The 19,777-nt window shown below is 42.0% G+C and overlaps 1 pseudogene; it reads right to left on the bottom strand.

The window, feature by feature from the left end:
- Positions 1-3,020: 3,020 nt before the first annotated feature.
- Positions 3,021-19,777, bottom strand: part of LOC102871629 — a 26,865-nt pseudogene continuing 10,108 nt past the window's right edge.

Here is a 19,777-nt window from a genome sequence, read left to right as displayed (position 1 = left end):
CACTGTGGAGTCAAGTCAGTTCTGAGTCAAGGGCAAGGAACAGGTGGCAACCACGTCTCTTCTTATCAATTGGGCGTTGTGTGAATGTACCCTGAGTCTTGATTTATGCATTTCAGAAAACTCGTTCCTCAGCCTCCAGCAGCCATGAGCGTAAGCTCTTATTCTTGGTAAGTGTCATCAGGTAAATACAGCTCACAGTGGCTCTATGAACAGCAGATCTGAATGCTGCCGTGTTGTGCCATTCTCATGACCTCCGTCCTGCTCCGGCCAGTGGTGGTAATTACTGTCAGTCCACCTTGTTGAGTATCATATTCTATTTAACTAACCCTAGACCCCTCCCAGAATCATGTGTCTCTCAAAGAACTGGTTCCTCCTGCAAATATGTCCAAAGTAAGTCAGATGAAGTTTTACCCTTCTTGTCTCGTTAAAGTACTCTAATTGCACTTCCTTCCAAACGGATTTGTTCTCTTGGCAGTGCATGGTATATTCAACACTCTTTGCCAGCACCACAGTTGAAAGGCATTGATTTCTTCTCTGTCATCCTTGTTCACTGTCCAACTTTCACATGCTACATGAGCACTTGAAAACACCATGGCTTGGATCCAGCACACTTCAGTCTTTAAACTGACATCCTTGTTCTTCAAAATTTAGGAGCATGAAAAAAAAATTCCTTAAGTAAAGAGTTCTAAGAGGTGCCTTTCCCAGTTGACTGGCATGACATACAGAGTATCTTCCCTTATGACCACCCCGTGAGAGGTGACTATATTTATTCCCATTTTATTCACTAGAAGACTGGGGCTCAGAGGAATCATGTAGATTGTCCAAAGTCATAAGATTGAGTTAGATCCAGCATTCCAACCTCCGTCAGCCTGACTCCAGATCTCTGTCCTGAACCACCACCCACACTGCCACTTCCAGTGCCAGAAGCAAAGCCCACTAGATTTAGGTGAGCATTGAACAGCAGCTCCTATTTAAAAAGTGCTATAACAGCACAAAGACAACCTAATAAAAAAAATGAGAGAACATTTTAATAGACCTTTTATTAAAGATATTCACATGGAGAGGAAACAAGTGAAAAGAAGCTCGGTGTCATTCAAACCAGGGCAAGCTAAATAAATTCTGACCGACAGCAGCCTTACAGGAAGGGTAGAGCTACCCTACAGGTTTTTGTGGGTTTTTTTAAATTGTGATTTGAGTGGGAGTTTATAAAGAAATTGCCTTTTTGTTCATGGATTTATCAGACTTACCCACACCTCCCTCCCTCTTCCTGGCCTCATGCATCAGCTTGTTAATTGCATTACTCATGACATCTTTTTGCCTGTTCTTTTCAGACTTACCTTCTCTTCATATCATCCAATACTGTGTTCTTTACCAATCCATCCTCTTCTGGTTCTCCTCACCTCCCAATGCCCTGTAATTATCCCAATTTAATAACAGAAGGCAGTATGTGCTTTCTCAAAAAGTTGGAAATAGAAATACCATTTGACCCAGGAATTCCACTACTGGGAGTTTACCCTAGAGAAACCAGAACTGTCACCTGAGCAAATATATATACACCCATGTTTATTGCTGCTTTGTTCACAATAGCAAAGAGTTGGAAACAACCCAAGTGCCTATCAACAAGCGAATGGATAGAGAAGCTGTGGTATATTCACACAATGGAATACTATGCAGCACTGAAAAGTAAAGAATTCATTATGTATTATACAAAATGGTGACCATGGAGGACATTATGCTGAGTGAAATATCTCAGTCACACAAAAGTACTACATAATGCTACTGTTCGAAAAGAATGTGCCATCAGGATTGGAGGAAGACTCATCAACAACCTATGTTATACAGATGACACAATCTTCCTTACTGAAAGTGAGGAAGACTTAAGTACTCGTTGCTGCAAGATTACAATCTCCAATATGGATTAAATCTCAACACCCAGAAAACAAAAGTCCTCACCACTGGAATTATAGGCCGTATCATAAGAGATAGAGAAAAGATAGAAATTGTCAATTGGGGAAATCTGTCAAGGACTTCTCCAAAGTACTGAAGGACAGTGATGCCAATTTGAGGACTGATTCAGGTCATAGTCTTTTTATGTGCCTGAAAAGACCATGGTTTTGCTGTGTGTCTGAAAGCTGGTCAGTGAATAAGGATGATGGAAGAAGGATTGATGCCTTTTTGAGTTGTGGTCCTGGAGAAGAGTACTGGCTGTCCCATGGATTTCCAGAAGAATGAACAGATGTGTCCTGGAGAAAGTGCAGCCAGAGTGCTCCTTTGAGGCGAGGATGACCAAGCTTGATCTCACATGCGTGGGGCATGTTGTTAGGAGGGCCTAGTCCTTGAAAACATGGAGGGTCAGCAAAAGAGAGGAAGAGTCTCAACAAGATGGCTTGACATAGTGATTGTGGCCACGGGCTCAGATATGTCAGAGATGATGGGGAAGACACAGAAGACAGGGTTCAGGTCATACTCATTTCGATGGCACCTAACAACAACAAATTGTGTCGGAGGAGATTGTCCATCTTTCTCCCACAAAGCAGCTGGTGGTCTCGAACCACCTTCCTTGGGATTGGCAGCACAACTCACTACCACGAAGCCACCAGAGACTAGAATATTCTTTCTACCATCTTGTCTCAGTATTAGCCAGCAACACTTAGCAACTTGTGAATTTCATCTTAATTAAAAAAAAGAAAAATAAAACACAAACCAATTATTTCCCAAAGGAAGAATGAGGTCTGATATTAAAAATGGGAGCAAGATAATGAAAAATATCATAAAAACCATTATGTATTTAGGTTCAAAATATGGTTAAAAGAGGGTGTTTTCTTAAGACTAGCTAAGATTAGTGTTATAATGCAGTCTAGTATTTAAGTTTGTCCCTAGTTACTAAGTATTATTTTAGACATTACAAACTAGGATTAAGAGTAGCTAGGATTAGTTTTATAATACATTCTAGTGTTTTAAGTTTGTCACTAGTTACTAAGTTATTATTTAGTTTCTTGCCACTAGACTAGCAGGGCTCCCTAATACTCGTGCTTTTTGTAGGTAGACGTGCCACTATCTCTCTTGTTGTCTGTGTGAAGATTTGACTTACCAAGACTTCTTTGTCCATTGCTTATATGATAAATGCCAGCAGAGATTCAGAAAGAAGCCGTCCCAAAGGTTTTTTGGGATATTCATTCTCTTTACCAGGCTCTGGAAGACCTAATTTAGCTTGGTTTAGTTCTACCATAGAAATTTGAAGGTTTTTATTACAAAATCATCTTCAAAGAAAATAGACTCTGCCAGGGTTTCCTGAAGACATTCTACAAGTTCTTCCATGGAGAATCCCATTAGTGGGTTGTTTTTTTGTTGTTGTGGTTTTTGTTTGTTTGTTTGTTTTTGTTTTGTGTGTGTGTGTGTAATTTTAAGATTGTGTAAGACATACCAGTAAGAATTCATTCTTCAAGTATGTAGATATCCCATATTCTTTGGTTGAGTATCAATGGAGTTTGATCAAGAAAACACTGAAAAAACTATTTCATTGTATAAAAGCTTGTATAGATTTCTTGAGAATCCAAATACTGCTTAAGCCTAGACAGAAATTTATTCAGTATTTTTTCATGGCATTCTTCGAACCTCAAGAGTTTAGCAAAACTTTGGACGGAAAAAGCCATGCGTGGCATGCTTGGGATCTGAGAATAGTTTGACCAGGGCCCCGAGGGCATCTTCTTCATTCATGTACTTGAGAAGTAAAGCTGTGATCTGGGTCAGACCCTGACAATATCCACCTTCTGGATTTATACCTAGAATAAGCAACAGGAACGTGGAATAAGGATTGTTGCTTGACATCGTATCTGTCTCTAAACAGAACAAACGTGTGTTTGACATCAAGATCACTCTGTCTGATATCGGGTGAAAACCCCTGTGCTCTGTTTTTAATTTACTATAAAGATCTCTTGTTTCTTCTTTCATTGTGGGGATCTCAAGAAGGAAAGCCCAGACTTCATCTCAGAGCTGGAGGGGAATTCCTTTGTGTATTCTCCTAGGAAACTTTTCGGTGTTGTTGTATTTTTCCATCCTTTCAGCATTTTTGGCCACTTAGTAGTTCTTTCTGTTTCCAGGTGCTTTTGCCATTCCACAGCTGTTCCTACTCATGTAAAAATCCACATTTCTCTGTGCCTTTGTAAACAAGGTAATCAACATCTTCCCAAGGCTCAATCTCTGCACCTTCTCAACCTCTGTCTATGTGAACGCTACATCCTGGTCTAAACTCACGACTGGTTCTGTCTCTATATGATGTCCAGATCAGGTGATAAGTCAAAATGTGCTGTCCAAGGCCTCTCAGAGGAATTGGCATCTTCAGGACTGTGCCGTCCGCAGAGGATGTGGGGAGTGGTGTCCCATCAGCAGAGGATGTGGGGAGTGGGCAGAGGGGGAGTCCCGCCAGAGCAGGGACTGGCACAGTTGTGCTGCTACCATGAGGTAGGGCTTTGGTTTTTGCCAGTTCCTTCAGAGCAGCCTAAACTTCCTCCTTCATCACCATTGTCTCTTGATCATACGTTGTTTCATGAAATTCTTTTTTGTCAGCCAGTTCTTTTAGGTACAGTGACTCTGTGTACTACTTCCATCTTCTTTTAATGTGTCCTGGATCATTCAATATTCTGCCCATAGCATCCTTAAGTATTGCAACTTGAGGCTTGAATTTGTTCTTTAGATCCTTCAGCTTAAGAAATGCTGCAAAAAAAAAAATGCTGCATGAGTTTGTCATTTTTTATTTTCAGACTCCAGATCTTTGCACATTTCACTATAATCCTTTGCTTTGGCTTCCTGAGCTGTTCTCTGAAATCTTCTATTAGCTTCTTAACTTCCCAGTTTCTTCCCCTTGCTTTTGCTTCTCAGCACTCTAGTGCAATATTCAGTCTCCACTGTCAGTGTTTTCTTCCTCCTCTGTATTTGCAGTAACTCTTGCATTCTTCCTGAGTGATATTCTCCCAAAGCTTATCTGGTCTTCATTCATTAGTGTTCAGGGCCTCAAGTCTGTTCCTGAGATTTTTAAATTCAAGTGGGATAGACTCAAAGTCAAATTTTGGTTTTTATTAATTTGATTTCATTTTCTTTAACTTTAGTTTGGACTTCAGTATGAGTAGTTGATAGTCTGTTATTCGGCAATCAGTACCTGGTCTAGTTTTCACAGCTGATATTGAGTTTCTCCAACAATTCTTTCCACAGATGTAGTCACTCTGATTCCTGTTTGTGCTATTAGGTGAAGTAAATGTGTATGTTGTTGTTGTTGCTATTGTTGGTTAGGTGCTGTTGAGTTGAGTACAACTCATAGCGACCCTATAAACAAAAGATCTGAACCCTGTTCTATCCTGTACCGTTCTCACACTTTCTGGCACATAAGAGGCCATTGCAGCAGTCACCGTGTCAGTCCACCTGGTTGAGGGTCTTCCTCTCCTTCGCTGACCCTCCACCCTTCCCAGGATCATGTCCCTCTCCAAGGACTAGCCCCTCCTAGCAACATGCCCAAAGTATATGAGGTAAAGCCTCATCATTTTTGCCTCCAAAGAGCTCTTCACCTACACCCTTTCCAAGACATATCTGTTTGTTCTCTTGGCCGTCCATGGCATTCTCGGTCTTTTTCTCCAACACCACAGCTCAACGGTGTCAATGCTTTTTCTGTCATCCTTGTTCATTTTCCATCTCGTGGATGCGTAGTAAGTGATCAGAAAGACAATGGCCTGAATCAGATGCACCAAAACCCTTAAAATGACATCATTACTCCGCAATCATTTGGAGAGATCCCTACGACAGGTTTTCCCAGTGCAGCACGTCTCCTTATTTCCTGACTGCTGGTACACAGGGTGTTAATTGTGGATCCAAGCAAGATGAAGCTGTTGACAGTTTCAATCCCCTTTCCATCCATCATGACACGGCCTGTTTGTCCAGTGGTAAGAATCTCTGTTTTCCTGACATTAAGATGCAAGCCATACTGAGGGCTGCATTCCTTGATCTGCTGCAACAAGTGCTTCAAGTTCTCATTTTCAACAAGCAAGATTGTGCCATCTGCATAACGCAGGTTATTGATGAGTCTCCCTCCTATCCTGATGCCACAGTCCCCGTTATAGTGTCCAGCCTCTCAAATGGTCTAGTCTGCATACAGATTGAAAAGGTACGGAGACAGGACACAGCTCTGATGATTATCCAAAAATGGCTGGAACAGTACATTAAGAAAGAACTACCAGAAATACAAACTGGATTAAGAAGAGGTCGTGGCACTGGAGACATAGTTGACAATGTCAGGGGGGATCTTGGGTCAAAACAAAGAGTACCACAATAGCAAGGAGCTGGAAACAATTTAAGTGCCAATCAACAAATTAATGGATAGAGAAACTGTGGTATAGTCACAGAATGGAATACTACACTGAATTGAAAAACAAGGAACTCATGCAATATTACTCAAAATGGGTGACCCTGGAGGACATTATGCTGAGTGTAGTATCTCAGTCACAAAAGGACAAATGTTGCATAGTGCCACTGTTGTAAAACAGGACTGACTTCAGGGTTGGGGGGAGACTGAGAAAGATGGGCTCAATAATGTATACTGCACTGAAACAGATGAGGGAGAAAACTGTTTAAAAGGGATATGTGATTAGGTATTTTTGTCATGACAGAAGTCCAGAGCAAAGGCTGCGTAGTGGAGTGGACCTGAGGGGAAGGTTTGTAAAACAATGAAAGAATTTTTCTTTTACTTTTCCAAGAGGGTAGTGTACTAAGGGGGAGGGTTGGGAGGGGAGAAAAGTGCACCAATGAATGAATGGAAATCCAAAGTCTGTAAATTTTCATTGAAATTAATAATAAATTTTTAAAAATATATAATAAAAAAAAAGAGTACCAGAGCAGTGTCTCTCTGTGTTTCATTGACTATGCAAAGGCATTTGACTTTGTGGATCACAGCAAATTATGGCTAATCTTGAGAAGAATGAAAATCCCAGAACACCTGATTATGCTCACGTGAATCTTATACTTGACCCAGGAGGCAATTGTCAGAACAGAGCAAGGAAGCACAGCGTTTCAAAATTAGGAGAGGAGTGTATCAGGGATGCATCCTGTCCCCATAATTTTCAAATCTATATGAAGTTCATTTGAGAGCTGGACTTGATGAGGAGTGTGGTATCAGGATTAGAGGAAGACTCGTCAACAACCTGCGCTATGCACATAATACAGCCTTGCTTGCTAACCTTGAGGAGGACCTCAAACATGTGCTGCAGTAGGTCAAGGACTATAGTCTTCAATTTGGACTAAACATAAGGAAGACAGTGATTCAAACCACTGGGCTAACTGGCAGCACCATGACGGATGGAGAAGAGATTGCGGTTGTGAACAATTTCAGCTTGCTTGGCTCCACAATCCAGGAAATGAAACACTGAGTTCTGCTGGGGAAGTCCGCACCAGGACTGAATTCCTGAGGATGCTGGCTGCTGGAGCTTTCCAGGGAAGGTGCATGGTTGGCAAAGCAGGGTAACATACCAGACGCACCTTTGTCTCCAGAGACACACTATTGCTCTTCAGTACTTTGGAGAGGTCCCTAACAGCAGACTTTCCCATGGCAATACGTTTTTTTAACTTCCTGGCTGCTGGTGCCAAGAGTGTTATATAGTGCTGATAAAACAGAACTAAAACAATTAATGGCTTTAATAAATGAAAATTGTTTTATCACCATTTAGAAAACTACAAATAAGAATTCAGAGCACCAGCTCTGGAGAAGGCTTTCTCTCTCTGGAGGCTCAGGAGAAAGGCCTTTGTTTCCTTTCAACATCTGTGGCCCAGGCATTCCTTGGAGATCTCTGTGTGTCTTGGTATAAATCTTCTCCTGGGTATAGAAGGTTTTCAGGAAAGGGATCTGGGTCCGTAGGCCCTTTGTGGAAGAGAAGTCTTTGGCAGTTACTACGAATGCTTCTAAACTGGTTTCGTCAACTTCATAACATTAAAATTTATCACAGCCTCGCCAAGTCTCCGCATATTTCGAGGTGGAAGGCAGAAAGTCTGTGAGTGACGATTCACTCTTTTCTAATGATTAAATTATTTTAAAGCTGTTTTCTCAAAACAGTACCAATCTAGAAGAGGGAAGAGATAAAAGCTGCCTTGCAATACTTCACCCAAGTAAATAAGTAAATATATTCACAGATCCAAATCTTTCACTGTCTGGGTTAAAAGCTAACAAACATTTTTCAGAAAGTAGAATTTATAGCAATTATTTGTAATATGTATTGTTGTATACTAGGCTTCCTTTTCCTCAAAAAATTTCTGTTATTTTCGGGATTTTTTATTCTTGTATTTCTGTGAATATTTGTTATTGGAAGCCTCCTCACCTACTGCAGAAAGCCAAGCTACTTGACCTGGTTGTTCCCGGCTCCTGCTGCAGCCTTTCTAAGACTGACTGGTCGAATACAGCCTAGGTCAGACACTCCTGTCAGGGTCAAAACCTCTCAGTCACCAGCTCCAATGGGCCCACTGAGTGATTGCTGGAAAAATAGGGTCACCCAGACCTGAGATACAGGAAGAACATGGGGTTTTTTTCCCCAAGATAGCACATAAAACATTATTAAGTAACAAATGTCAAGAATATATTGCTCAGAACATCCTTTTGAAAACCAATGTGGAAAGTTGCTGTTAATTTGGAAAAAAGCAAGGAAGGTGCTTTTTTCTTAGAATTAATGACTTTAGAAAAAAAGTTGCAGAGATTACTGGATTATCATTTGGAGTTTAGTTACCTTGCATAAATGTTTACAGAGCTCACATTTTTTCAGAGAATACTGTCTTCTTGTGATGAACAAAAATTATTCCATTTCACTGAGTACATGTTTTATAAAATGTATTTTATGTCTTTTCTAATAGATGCTGTGCAAAAATTAAAAAAAATTGTTGGGGGTTGAATTTTATTGAGGCGGGAAAAAAACCCACACAAAACATCCCACAGTAGTCTTTACCCGACTCCCCTGGGGCAAAGCATGATTATAATTGCATTAAAAGAAAAAAGTTTTCTCCAGTCAGTTTGACAGCCCCTCTTCTCCTTATCCAAAGGAACTCTTTTTCATTTATTTGCTTTTATTGTTACAGTTTACAAAAAGACCCAACAGAATGTTCTGAGCCAGTCTCACTAATTTTGACACACCAGCCCCCATCACCCCAGTTACTGTATCAATCTGTCTCATCTGGGGTCTCCCTCTCCGGCACTGTCCAGCCACCCTTCCAAGAATGATGTCCTTCTCCAAGGACCAATCTCTCCTGGCCACGTGCCTGAATCCTATAATTGTGAGTATTGCTTGGGAGCTCTGTGTGGCCATTGCAATAGAATCGTGGACCCGGCAGAAGAGCATGAGAGCTCTGAGGACCACAGTTAGGGTTAGGATTTACAATAATATTGAGGGATCACTGGAGCATGTCTGACCTCCTAAGAATCAGTGTTGTACTGTTGATGTTGTTTATGGGGACTCCTCTCTCTTGTGGAATTTGTGAAGGTTAGAAACAGCTATTTTCATTCTGGCTGCATTCTCACTCGGCTCTTCTATATTACACCCCCCTACCCACAATCCTCTCCAGAATAGTTTTGAACACTAATGAGTGACGGTCAGATGAGTTATGGGATGACAGCAAAGATAACATACATGAATAGAGCAAGAGGTAGTCACAAAGACAGAACAGGAGGCCAAAATAGATGCCAAAAAAGACTCTAAAACTGCACTGGAACATTGAGAAGCCAAAACAAAGGGGAGAGATGCCAAAAGAAGACCAATAAACCAATGGTGGCAAAAGGCAACTCAAAGACAAAGTCGAGAATTCTAATGGAATGTCTAAAGAGCTGGAGTTGGAGAATAAAACGGAAGGAACTTGCTCAGCATTTCTAAAGTTGAAAGACAAATTCAAGCCTAGAGTTACAACACTGGAAAAAAGTATATGAAAAATCGTCAGTGGTGCAAGGAGTATCAAAAGAAGACAGAAACCCTCCTTTTCTTGGCACGGAGCTGAAGGCATTGGCAAAAAATAAGGCCCCAGGAATCAACGGGATACCCAGTGACATGCTTCACCTCACATATGCAGCCCTGGATGTACTCTCCAGTACTTGCTAGATAATTTGGAGGACTGATGCCTGGCCAACTGACTGGAAGAGATCCATATTTATCCTCACTCCCAAGAAAGGTGGTCCAACAGAAAGTGGAAATTATTGAACAATATCATTAATATCACATGCAAGCAAAATATTACTGATTACTATTCCCAAGCAGCTAGAAGAGTACATGAACAAAGAACCGTCAGAAAAGTTCAAGCTGCATTTAGAAGAGGTTATACCACCAGGAATACCACTGCTGATATCAGATGGATCCTGGCAGAAGGCAGAGAATATCAGAAGAATGTCTGTGCTTTCTCGGCTATGAAAAGGCATTTGACTGTGTGGATCATAACAAACTGTGACTAACATTGAGAAGAATGAGAATCCCAGAACACTTAATTAAGTGTTCATAAGAAATCTATGCTTAGACCAAGACGCTGGTGTCTGAACGGAACAAGAGAACACTGTATGGTTTAAAATAAAAAGAGGTGTGAGCCATGATTATATTCTTTCTCCACAGCTAGTCAGTCTGAATGCTGAGCAAATCATTAGTGAAGCTTGACTCTAGGAAGAGGAATGTGGCATCGGTATCAGAGGAAGACTCACCAACCTGCATTATGCAGACGTCGTGACCTTGCTTGCTGAAAGTGAGAAGGACTTGAGGTGCTTGCTGAAGGTCAAGAACCACAGACTACCTTACAGATCATCAAGAAAACAAAGATCCTCACCACTGGGCCAATAGGCAACATCATAATAGACGGAGGAAGGATTGAAACTGTCAACGATTTCATCTTACTTGGATCCACAATCAACACCCTTAGTACCAGCAGTCAGGAGACCAGGAGACATAGTGCACGAGCAGTCGAATGTCAGGGACCTCACCAGTTTACACAAGCGCAATGATGTCAGTTTGAAGACTAAAATCCACCTGATTCGAGTCGTAGTCTTTAGTTGGGGCATGTAGCTATTTCTTGGAAAGGAAGGGGAGAGGATCAGCAACACTGAGAAAGACCCTCAGTGAGGTGGACTGAAGCAATGGGCTCCAGTTTGTCCGAGATGGTGAGTGAGGATGGCACGGGATAGGACAGGGTTCTGATCCGTCGTTCACAGGGTTGCTAGGAGACATACTCAGCTTGATCACACCTAATAACAATAACTCACAGTAACCTAGAAATAGACCAAAATGGTGACTTACGCATCTTTCAGTGGAAGCTTACATATTACCGTCAGTTCAGCTTTGCACACTCCACTTGGACACTTCCCCGGAAATGCCGTTTAGAAGTCGTGATTGGAAAAGGAAGGTCATGTTTCCAATCCTTCACTAGGTCCTCCTGAGCTAAACGCCTGGGTGAGTGGATTCCAACAAGCTCCCACCTGCATGATCTGGGGATTTACGCAGGCTCTGAGCTGGCCAAAACAATATTTGGTGCCGTACAAACTGGAAGGGAGATTATGCTGGGAAGACAGTCAGAAGTCACATGTTTTTATGATGTTAAATGAAAGTTAGCTGAATAGCGCGATTGAGTTTTCAGAACAGCAATGAGGCTGCCAAGGGCCTTATAAATCAGCACTATCTGAAGAGAAAGTTGTCAGCATGTACTGACAGCCATGAAAATGCCCATTGTCTTTGACCCGGCAATCCCACCACTAGGAGTTTCTCCTAGGAAAAGAGTCAGAGTTTTAGAGTGAGGGTTACGTGCATATTTTCATCAAATCATTCTTTATAAATTTTAAAAAAAATGGAAATGACCTAAGGAGCCAGCTACAGGTAAACATTAATTTGAAATATAAACTTGTTGCTATTCAGCTGTTAGGGTCCCTATTATAGTACTGTGTCTCACTGAACATTGCTGTTTTTGCTGGAGATGATACATCACTGTTATTTTGGTTTTAATCTCTCCAACAGCTAATGATTTTGAGCATTTCTTTATGTATCTCTTTTTCTGGGGGGGGGGTCATCTGAGATGCTTTCTTGGAGAAGTGTCTATGCATACTCTCTGCTCGTTTTGTCATTATTTGCCTTCGTGTTGAAATGGGGATTAAAATTTTTCTTAGATTCAAGGAAGGAGAAAGAGACAGCACAAGATTACTGAGCAACTTAGGCTAAGTATGCAAGAATGTGTCAAGTCAGGACAGGGAGGCTGGAGACCGGGGCGTCGCTGACACTGCAGATTGCTTTATCTGGCTCGAACACAATTAAAAAAAATGAGAACGTATGGAGAGTAAGAGCACGAGGTTTCTGGTACCTGTTTCCTTTGAGGAGTGTATCATTAAAGCAAGCGCATGTTCAGATCCAAATAACGAGAGATCTGTTTAAATTGTGTTCCGTAATCCAGTGGCCAGGAAAACTAGAATATGTTGAAGCAGAGAGTAAATCTTCAAGCAATTTAGTCAGGTCAGACTTAACTTCAACACATGTGGCCTCTCTAATAAATAACTAATGTAGTTACTTCACAACTTGGCAGATTTCCCCTGTAACAAGGCATTCTTTCCTTGGTACTTCCTGACAACCCTTTGGATCCACTTGGGCTTTCAGAATCGCCGAGTCAATAACTGGCAAACGCAGTGTTTCCCCTAAAGCTTTGTGAAAATAAAAATTTAGTATACTGGTTTACAAAAGAAATAGTTCAGTTGAGTAAGCACTGAAACATAAGTGGGTCTAATTTGAACTACGGATCATCCACGTTGCTGTTATATATTTTCACGTCATAACCGACTCAAAGCTGACCTTTCCGTGGGTTTTCAGAGGCTGTAAATTTCACGAGAGGAAATGGTTCACCTTTTTCCAGCACGGCAATCTGCCTTGAGTTGGCCACTAGGGCTCCCTGATTCCTGTATCCAAGAGTCGCACCAGCTGCAAAAGGCAGCCTGCTGAGGCTTGAACCCAAGCTCTGCTCTTTGCTTTTAGGATGCGTGACTTCAGTCAATGTACCTACCGTCTCCGGGCCTCCGATTCTCTGTCTGTGATAAGGAGGCCTCGTGGTAGCTCCCGTCCAGTATTACTGTTGTTATTTAAAGTCAAAGTTGAGACTGACTCATAACTGAACCCTCAAAGAATGAGTTCACATATGTAAAGTGCTACAGAGTCTGGAAGCACAAACGTGAAGTAGGTGTTGATTCTCAGTATCTCAGCATTCCCTTGTCTTCCACATACGCGGTGATCAATGTTGTCTTTCTTTTCCCCTCCCCTCCCATGATCCCTAGGAAGTCGATTTGAGACTTTTCAGTGTGATCTCTAACTTCGCAAAAGCTTTCCGGGCGATTTTGATGGACTTGATATTTATCCCGTTTTGTCCAGAGACACTGATGTATGCGCCCACCACTCAGTACTAACTTTGGATCGTTCCCTTCCTGGCTGTCTGCCTCCTGACACTATGGTTCTCCGCCTTCTTGTCTGGCAGTTACTGTCTTCACTTAGCTTATTCATAAGCAGATGTTTCTGCAATAAAATCGGGCTGGCCTTCCCTTTGCACAGAGCCTCCTGTCCTCCCCTGACCAATGACTCCTCTGCTGGGGGTGAGCCATCGCCCAGAGCAGGAAACAGCGCTCCACGCCCAGTCAGCCCTGCGGTTTTGGGATAGACCGACCTGATTTATGAGGTGTTTTTTTAAGCATAGTCTTCCTCCTTATTCCATGGGGAAACACAAATACGGTTTTTTTCCAGGAACGCTGGTTCCTGGTTCAGGGACACATGAATGACTTTCATGGATCCTTGCCTTTTTAAAGAAATGTTTGAAATAGCTCTGGCATAAAGATAGATATATAAGGGGAGCTCTGGTGGCCTAGTGGCAAGAAGCTGCAACTATAATCCCAGAGGTGCACAGTTCGAATCCACCAGATGCTCTGCCAGGGAAGGAGGGCAATCTCCTCCTGTACCAGTCAGATCTGATTTGACGGTACACGCACACAAAAATAATAAAATAAAATTTTTTTAAAAAAGACTTTTAATTAAAAAAAAGATATATAAAGGTTGTTATTGTTATGTGCCATCGAGTCGCCTTTGACTCATAGTGACCCTGTGTACAACAGCCCTAAATCCTGCTCTGTCCTGTGCCAATCGCACTGTCTCCAACACACCTACCCCCATTACCCCAGTCACTGAATCAATCCACCTCATAGAGGGTCTTCCCCTCCTGCACTGTCCCTCCACCCTCCCAAGCATGACGTCCCTCTCCAAGGACTGATCCTGCCTTGTAACATGTCCAAAGCATGTCAGATGAAGTTTCAGAATCCTTGCTTCCAAGAAGCAGCCTGACTTCATCCTCTCTAGGACAAACCTGTTCATTCTCTTAGCAGTCCATGGTATATTCAATATTCTTCTCCAGCACCACAGCTCAAAGGCATCAATTCTCCTTTGATCATCCCTAGTCATTGTCCAACTATCTGATGTATAGCAAGTGATTATACAAAGACCATGGCCTGTATCAGGCACACCTTAGTCTCCAGAATGACATCATTGCTCTTCAGTACTTGTGGAAAGGTCTCTAACAGCAGACTTTCGCATCGCAATGTGTCTTTTAATTTCCTGACTGCTGGTTCCAAGAATGTTGAATATAGCCTAAAGGGAGACTGCGAAGATAAACAGCTCGTCTGCTGTACTCTCCCACGAGAGTTGGAGTTAAGCACCAAACAGATTCTCTGAACTGTTTCAATCTGGAGCTGCCAGACAGACCAAAATGTAAAAGGAGGCAGCGGGTAACAGACAGCAAGGCTGGGGTGAGCACATGGTTGAGAAACAGAATAGGAGAGGAGGCAGGACCTGGCCAGAAATCTCAGCTAATTCACGGAGATTCTCACAACATCTCTGAAGGATCTGGTGACTGAGAAGTGAGCAGTTGCACAGCTGGGAGATTTCAGTTCTTTGTGCCAAACGGTGACACAAGGACTGATCATTAGTGAGAAGAGGCGCAGAGGAGTTGATGGGTGAAGCACAACGCACCTCTGCTCTAGTGAACGTCTTTTTCACAACAAAATTACTGAATAAAAATAAATAATTCTAGAACAATTTGTGGAAAAACAGACGGACCTGGAAGTCCTCCATGTCCTTTCCAGATGTGAAAACCAGGGCCTCGAGGACATGAGGACGCTGCTAAGGCAAGAATCTCTAGCTGCTCAGTGTGTTACGTGTCCCCTGTTAGCTGAAAGTGGTTCAGTGCTTCAAACCTACCAACTATCCCACAGAGGAAAGATGGGCAACCTCCTCCCAAAAGGATTTACAGCCTCAGAAACGCCACTGAGAATCATTATAAATTGAAATCCACTTGAGGGCAGTGGCAACAGCACAGTGTACCCGCGGTCGGTGGTGAACTCCTGGGGCTCAGAGGTGGACCAGTAGATCTGACCTGCTAATCTTCCAGTTTCCACTGAGTCGATCCTGATTCAATCCTGATCCGCGTCAACCCTGTTTGTGTTAGAGTAGAACTATCGTCCACAAATCACTGATTGTTTTGGATGTGGAGAGTCAGGCCTTTCTTCCAGTGTGTTTCTGGATGGACTCAGACTTTACTATTTCTATTAGCATCCAAACATGTTAACCATTTATACTACTTTTATACTACATTTATACTCTTCCCTCCTCTGGTCTCTCCCGCCAACATAATTCCTTGGGCTATGTGAGAAGGACGGGCGAGGGCACTGACCACATGGTAACAGTGTCAGTTCCAACTGAACAACAATCACATAGAATGCTTCTTGCACAAAACCTCACTGCTTGCCTGGGAAGGTCAGTTCTCAGTTCCAGAGAGAGTGTCGGCATCCCCAGAGCTGATTCAAATGGATTTAACCTCAGTCTAGGTTTTAAGGAAGTAAATAAACAAAAATAGAATATCAAACAGGGAAGTTGATTAGCAAACAATGAGGTTTAAAGTGACAGAAAACGCTTGTCTTTAGGAAGAAACACTTGGGGCTGCCTGTATTAGCTGATTTCCAGGCTATTTACGTCTCAGATGGGACTTCTGGTGGCCTGCTAGGTCAGGAGCTGTGTTCTAACAACAGAAGGTGGTTCGGGGAGCTCTGGTGGCCTAGTGGCAAGGAGCTGCAACTACAATCCCAGAGGCACAAGTTTCGAATCCACCAGATGCTCTGCCGGAGAAGGAGTGACAATCTCCTCCTGTACCAGTCAGATCTGATTTGACGGTACACTCGCACAAAAATTAAAAAAACAAAACCCACACAACAACAGAAGGTGGTTCAAATCTACCAGCTGATCCTCAGCAAAAAGACAGAAAACCTGCTGGATGTTCAGTTCTGACTCAATTATCTTCTTTGAAAACTTTCAGGGGGGTCAACTATGAGTCAGTTTTAGCTCAATACAATGAGTACAGGGTAGTACTAAGTGTGTTGTTTTTATTTGCCGTTGAGTGGCTTGCATCTCATAGTGATCCTCTGTTCTACAGCTCTGAACCCTACTCTATCTTGAGACAACTTCATTTTCTCTGACACGCCCACCTCCATTACCCTAGTCATTGAGTCAATCATCTCATCCAGGGTCTTCCTCTCCCGCGCTGTCCCTCCACCCTTCCGAGCATTGTGTCCCTCTCCAAAGACTGGTCCCTCCTTGCAACATGTCCAAAGTATATCAGATGGAGCTTCAAAGTCCTTACCTCCAAGGAGCAGCCTGGTTTCACCTTCTCTAGTTTGAATAACTTAAAACTTAACCACTGCTAAATGAGACTAGTGCTGTTATATCTGGAGGAACACTCTTCCACTTTGTACATCACCCTTTGTCAATGTGCTGTATGCAGTAACCTGGGTTTGCTGTGATGCTGAACCTTGTGCCATTGGGGTATCACATACCAGAATGGCTTCCCAATGTGGACAGTGTTTGGTGGAGTTCCCAGTTGTAAAACAGGTTGGGAAGCAGGAGTGGCATCCACTTCCTAAACCACATGCCTCTGGAAACCATGAACTTGGAGAAATGACGATAGTTATGGAAAGGCATTAGGCCTTTTGTTCATAGTGTCACTATGAGTTGTGCTTGACTCAGTAGCAATCAGCAACAACAACAGGATGAACTTGTTTGGTTTCCTAGCAGTCTATGGTGTATTCAGTACTCTTCTCCAGCACCACAGCTCAAAGATAGCAATTCTAGTCATTGTCCGCCTTCTTGATGCATCACAAGTAATTGCAAAGACCATGCCTGAATCAGGCGCACCTTAGTCTCTAGTCTTACATAGGCTGACATAGTTGTTCTTCAGTGCACTGGAAAGGTTGCTAACAGCAGATTGTCCCAATGCAACTCGTCTTTTGATTTCCTGGCTGTTGGTACCAAGAGTATTGATTGTGGAACGAACCAAGCAAGCTGAAGCTGTGAACAATCCCAATCTCTTCACCGTCTATCATAATGCTACATTCAGCCCATTGGTGAGATTTTTTGTGCCATCGAGTCGCCTGTGATGTATAGCAACCCTTTGTTTAGCACCTCTGAACACTTCCCTGTCCTTAGCCAGTCTCACTAATTCTGACACACCAACTCCCATCACCCCAGTTACTCTACCAGTCTATCTCATCTTTTCCTATGCTGTCCATCCACCCTTCTAAGCATGATGTCCTTCTGCAAGGACTGAGCCCTCCTGGCCATGTAACCAAAGTAAGTGAGGCAGAGCTTCAAGATCCTAGCCTCAAAGGAGAGACTTAGTTTCACCCTCTCCAAGACAGACCTACCAGGAGAGGATAAAATTGATGAATGGGACCTTCTAAGAATCTAATCCCTATGCACATCCAAAAACTCCAGCAGTGTAAAAAGGAAAGCCACAGACTGGGGAAAAAATATTTGGTAATGACATATCTGATAAGGCATTTATATCTATAATTTATACACTACTCGAACACCACAACAAGATAAAGGAAAACAACCCAATTGCAATGGGCACAGGATATGAACTTCACCAAAGAAGACATTTAGATGGCAAACGAACACATGAAGAAATGTTCAAAATCCCTAGCTCTAAGAGAGATGTAATTCAAAACAACTATGAAATATCATTTCACCCCAGTAACAATAGCAAAATTCAACAGGGCAGCAAACAACAAATGCTGGCGAAATTGTGGAGAAACTGGAACTCTTATTCACTGTTGGTGGGAGTATACAATGGTGCAACCACTATGGAAGGCTGTATGGCGCTTTCTCAAAAAGTTGCAAATAGAAATACCATTTGACCCAGCAGTTTCACTACTGGGAATATACCCCAAAGAAACAAGAACTGCCACCCAAGGAGTTAGTTATATGCACACTCATGTTTATTGCTTCTTTGTTCACAATAGCAAATAGTTGGAAATAATCCAAGTGCCTATCAACAAATGAATGAATAGAGAAACTGTGGTATATTCACACAATGGAATACTATGCAGCATTGAAAAACAAGGAACTCATGAAATATTATACAAATTGGGTGACCCTGGAGGACATTATGCTGAGTGAAATAGCTCAGTCACAAAAGGACAAATACTGCGTAGTGCCACAGTTATAAAACAAGACTAAAAAACCACAACCCAGGACTGACATCAGCTTTAGGGGGAAACTAAGAAAAGTGAAGATAAATAATGTACACTGTATTGTAACAGTTGAGGGAGATAATTGTTTAAAAGGAATATATGATTAGGTATTATTTGCGTGACAAGAGTCCAGAATAACTGGACTATTTTTTTTTTTTCTTTTCAAAGAGAAAAGTGAACAGTGAGGGGGGTGGCAGGGAGGAAAATGTGCAACAATGAATGAATAGAAATCCAAGTTCTCTATAAACTTTCATTAAAATATCTTGAAAATTATTTAAAAAAGAATGCTTAAGAATATTAACTGGTTCAGGAAGCATTTAAAGAAGATGAAAGGAGTATACAGAGTTACTATACCAAAAAGAATTGGCTGACACAGAAGAATTTCAGGAAACAACATATGATCAAAAGGCAATGGTGATGAAGGAGGAAGTTCAAGCTGCTCTTAAGGACTTGGCAAAAAAACAAGGCATCAGGAATTAACAGCATTCCAACTAACATATCTCAATGAACAGATGCTGTCCTGGATGTACTCACCAGGTTGTGCTAAGAGGTCTGGAGGACAACTACCTGGCCAACTGACTGGAAGAGATCTATATTCATCCTTATTTTTTAAAAAGTGATCTAACAGAGTGTGGAAATTATTAAAAAATATATCACTAATATCACATTCAATCAAAATCCTCCTGAAGATTATCCAAAGAAGAATTGGAACAGTACACTGACAGAGAACTACCAGAAATACAAGCTGGATTTAGAAGAGTTCACTGCACTAGAGACATTATTGACAATGTCAGATAGATCGTGGCTCAAAGCAAAGAGTATCAGACCAGTGTCTCTCTGTGCTTCATTGACTGTGTAAAGGCATGTGACTGTGTAGATCACAACACATTGTGACTAACCTTGAGAAGAATAGGAATCTCAGAACACTTGATTGTGCTCATGTGAAACTTGGACTAGGAGACGGTCGTCACAACAGAGCAAGGAAACACTGCATGGTTCAAAGTTAGAAAAGGAGTGAGTCAGGGATGTGTCCTGTGTCCATGCCTTTTCAATTTATATACAGAACAGATCATTCTAGCAACTGAAATTTATGAGGAGGAATGTGGCATCAGGATTGTGGGGCTGGTTCATCAACAACCTGCACTATGCAGATGATACAACCTTGCTTACCAAAATTGAGGAGGACCTGAAGCA

The sequence above is a fragment of the Elephantulus edwardii genome, unplaced genomic scaffold (genome assembly GCF_000299155.1).
Source record: "Elephantulus edwardii isolate Elephantulus edwardi_28Jun2011 unplaced genomic scaffold, EleEdw1.0 scaffold00088, whole genome shotgun sequence".
Classification (NCBI taxonomy): Eukaryota; Metazoa; Chordata; class Mammalia; order Macroscelidea; family Macroscelididae; genus Elephantulus; species Elephantulus edwardii.
Note: the sequence above shows the minus strand (reverse complement) of the source record. Positions and strands in the feature narration are given on the sequence as shown.